The sequence below is a fragment of the Raphanus sativus genome, chromosome 3 (genome assembly GCF_000801105.2).
Source record: "Raphanus sativus cultivar WK10039 chromosome 3, ASM80110v3, whole genome shotgun sequence".
NCBI lineage: Eukaryota > Viridiplantae > Streptophyta > Magnoliopsida > Brassicales > Brassicaceae > Raphanus > Raphanus sativus.
The window spans coordinates 9,210,762-9,214,825 of record NC_079513.1 but is presented as its reverse complement, the minus strand read 5'-3'; the positions used below and the strand labels follow the sequence as shown (position 1 = coordinate 9,214,825).

The 4,064-nt window shown below is 44.0% G+C and overlaps 2 non-coding genes across 2 annotated transcripts; one reads left to right on the top strand and one right to left on the bottom strand.

Moving 5' to 3' along the window:
• Window positions 1–259: 259 nt before the first annotated feature.
• LOC130510242 (small nucleolar RNA R71) lies at window positions 260–366 on the top strand. Its single transcript, XR_008943922.1, has one exon. It is a non-coding gene; the product is annotated as a small nucleolar RNA R71 (small nucleolar RNA).
• Window positions 367–3,018: 2,652 nt separating this feature from the next.
• On the bottom strand, window positions 3,019–3,126 carry LOC130510259 (small nucleolar RNA R71). Its single transcript, XR_008943936.1, has one exon. It is a non-coding gene; the product is annotated as a small nucleolar RNA R71 (small nucleolar RNA).
• Between the last annotated feature and the right edge of the window lie 938 nt (window positions 3,127–4,064).

The following is a 4,064-nucleotide window of genomic DNA, read 5'->3' as shown; positions in this document are numbered from 1 at the left end:
CTGGTTCTGATTGCTCTTAATCAGCTGATCGACCTTGGCAGAGAGCTCATCAATCTTGCTGTTATCAATGCTGTTCACCTTCTGAGTGCGATCAGTCTCGCGGTTATTATCAGCTGAGCTTGAGGCCATGTTCTCAATCAATGCGAAGGCACCTTGAGTGGACTGGGTCATAAAATCTCCATTACTAGCTGAGTTCAAAGTGTTCCTGTATTCCCAGCCTACTCCATCGTAGAACACTCCCAGCAGATAGTCTTCCTCAAAACCATGATGTGGGCACTCTCTACAGTATACATTGAATCGCTCCCATGCATCGCAGAACGGCTCGTCCACTAGCTGTTTGAAGGTCACGATCTTCTGTCTCAGAGCTGCCGTCTTCGATTTCGTGTAGAAGTGGCTCAAGAAAGCAAATCGGACTTGTTCCCAAGTGGTGAGCGATCCAGTATGTAGGGAATCTATCCAGCGAGCAGCCTTCTCATCAAGAGAGAAAGGGAACATAGTGCACTTGATGTAATCGGATGGTACTCCATTCACTTTAGTGAAACCACACATCTTCTCGAAGTGCTCAATGTGGTCCATCGGTATCTCAGCATGAAGTCCATTGAAGATCTTCCTTTGCACTAGACTTATCAAGGCTGGCTTGATCTGAAAGTCTTGCCTAGTGCACGGTGGAGGGTTGATGGCAGATCGTAGCAGGCAGATTACGCAGTAAGTTTCTCTGGCCGATCGGAATTACCTCCTCCGGTTGGTTCTGCTGATTCGCAGCATTCAGAGCAGCTTGCTCGGCAGCAGCTTGTTGATATACCATGGATTTTACCCGTTTTTAATCATGGTATACTAGTATTTTTATTATATATTTAATCTGTTTTCTAGCCTGTTAGGTATGTTTTCAGGTTCAGGAGCATTTTGTGAGAAAGTGATGTTTTTGGAGCATTTTGGAGTGCAAGAGATGATACACCCGAGTTGACCATTCAAGACTAAGTCGGAAGTCAACATTGCGATTATAATCGATCGATACTCATCTTGAGTTGTCGATCGATGTAGCTGAGAAGATCCGCGTACTAGAAGATTATAATCGATCGATACACATTTAGTGTTGTCGATCGATATCGAGGACGAAATGGTTTAGCCGACTACTTCACCAAGACTTCACCAAATTACGAGATTGCCCTGACGAGTTTTTAACCTAATGGAAATGCTTAAATACTCCTGCAAAGTGTTTTTGACGGCAACCTTCGAAAGAAGCAAGCTTTAACAACCCTCAAAGCAGAGAGTGTGAGAGAGAGACTAGAGTTTTATTTGTTTGAAGAGATTGGAGAGATTTCTCATCTCCTTTTGTATTTCTACTTTATTCTATCTATGCAATTCTTTCATCTATCTATTGTTATGAATTGTTTAGCTATGTCTGAGTAGTCTACTTGTTAGATCTAGGGTTTAAATAGGTTTGTGGGATTAGCCCCAAACTATAATTGCTAAGTTGTGATACTCATCAAATGGATTGTACCCTATGCTTGTTTTAGATTAGCTAACTAGAACATAGATCACTAGGATCTTAGATTATCTTGAATTATCCATTTGAGCGATGCATGTCTCCCGTTGAGAAGAACGACAGTTCCTCCTTGAGACCTTGTGGTCATATTCGGCTCGCGCCTAGGCAGATCTAGAAGCCGTCGATCGATATCCCGACAGGTGAATCGATCGGCGCCGCGAAAGGTGTATCGCTCGATATCTCAAAAGGATATCGACCGACTCTTTTTCTGTGTCATCATGCGAAAGGTGTGGCCAGAGATCTAGATATTTTAACCAGTGATTCATCACATATGTTAAGCGGCTGAGATCTATAGTATCATGCAAGCAACTTGTTAAAGCATTTATAGAGATTATAATCTCCATTCCTGAATAGAAACCCTATGTCTAGCACTCTTTATCACATTTAAACAACCCATCATATTGTTAGTTAGAGCAACTACCTTGCTCATTTTAGGAATTGTTATTTTCATTTCTATCATATAAACCAACCTTGCCTAGGATTGATTAGTAGATTTTATTTAATTGGTTCCCTAGCTCCTCGTGATTCGATCCCTAAGTACTACAGCTGTACCTCTTATTTGAGAGAGTAAGCTCTACTGGGTAATTTGAGCACTATCAAATTTGGCGCCGTTGCCGGGGAGCTTTGATCGCCATTAGATTTAATCTTATTAATCTTAGGTTTTTCTTTTACCCCCTTTCTTATTTAAATTTTTCTTGTCTTTTCAGGTACATGCCCAGCAGTACCAGAAGCAACAAGGGAAATCAACTTTTATTCTCAGAGGATCCTGCGCACTTGGAACGTTCAATCCGCAAAGACCTACGCTCCGCATCGATCGACAGAAACGTTACACCGTCGACTGATACTCACGTTCAACAGTCGACCGACACTCAGACAACACCGTCGACCGATACCGTTCGCCGATCCGCATCGTTCGATACTTCTAACCGTATATCGATCGACACTACTCCGCGAAGCATGGTCGCGATTGTTATTCTCACGCAGGGCGAGAATGGAAACCTGTATGACCAAGATGGTCATCTGCGTAATGCAACATGTCAGAAGCTAGATGCACAGGGAAACATAATCCCTGAACCTGAAGCTGAGGCTACAGGAGAAGCTCAAACACGATCGTTGGCAGACTATAACCGTCCAGACGAGTACTACACCAACAGATCAGCTATTCGACTTCCAGAGATTCAGAAGCCGAACTTCGAGCTCAAGCCTCAGTACTACTCTCTCGTGTCTCAGATACCTTATTCTGGGCAATCACACGAGCATCCTATGGACCATCTGGAGAGGTTCGAGGATCTTATCGCTGCTATTCGTATGGATGGAGTCCCCGAGGACTACCTACTCTGCAAGCTCTTCAAATACTCACTTATTGGAGAAGCTTCGCACTGGCTCAAGCAGCTACCTACAGGATCACTGACATCCTGGGCCGACATCAAAAACGCCTTCCTGCGTAATTTCTTTGATGAGGCACGCGCTGAAGACTTAAGAAGCAAAATCGCCACTTTCGCGCAAAAGCCTAGTGAGACTTTTAAAGACGCGTGGATCAGATTCAAGTTCTTCCAGCGAGACTGTCCACACCATGGATTCAATGAAGTGCAGCTGTTAAGCACTTTCTACAGAGGTATCGCCTTAAGGTATCAGATGGCTCTTGATACTGCTAGTGAGGGGAACTTCAACACTAGGAATCCAATAGAGGCTGTGAGACTTATTGAGAACCTAGCCAACAGCAGCAGCACCAAGAACACTGACTCTGACAAGAAGAAATCGGTTGCAGCCATCGGGAAGACCAGATGAATGAAGTCAGAGCCAAGATAGATGCTTTACATGCATTTCTGGGGCAGCCAGTCTGCTCAGCTGAAGAAGGAGAGGCTAGAGAGGATGATACAGAGGAAGATGTGAACTACATTGGAGGTACTGGATTTCAGAGATATGGAAACCAGAGTGGAAACATAAACTTTTTTGGCAGTGGTCAGAAGAGTAACTACAACCAGAGTTCACAGTATCAGAAACCCTTCACCAACACAAGGAACTACGGCAACTCAGCTTACCAAAACCCACCGCCACCCACCCAGGAGAGTAAGTTTGATGCCATGATTGATAGAGTTCTGGAAGGTCAGCAGAAGCTTACAGTAGACTTCAATGGGAAGATTGATTCTGTCTTCAACAATCTGACCACGAGGATAGACACCATCTGCACTCAAGTTAAGAAACTTGAGACACAGATTGTCCAGACTGAAGACTCTATCAGGAGGATTGGAACTTCTAAGGAAGTAGGGAAGGAAATAGGAAACACCACGTCAATGCTATCATAGATGATGATTTCTGGCAAGTGGTGAAACAGGAGAAGCTACAAGAAGGAGACTTTGAAGTGGAAAGTTCACTAAGTCTCGGTGGATGATCACAATGGTGTCGATCGACACCAAACTAGTCCACATCGATCGACATCGATGATGTCATTTCCGACACGCTTGCAGACTGCAACGCGGTTAGGATATTGACACATGCTGAATTCACGGCTTCTCAT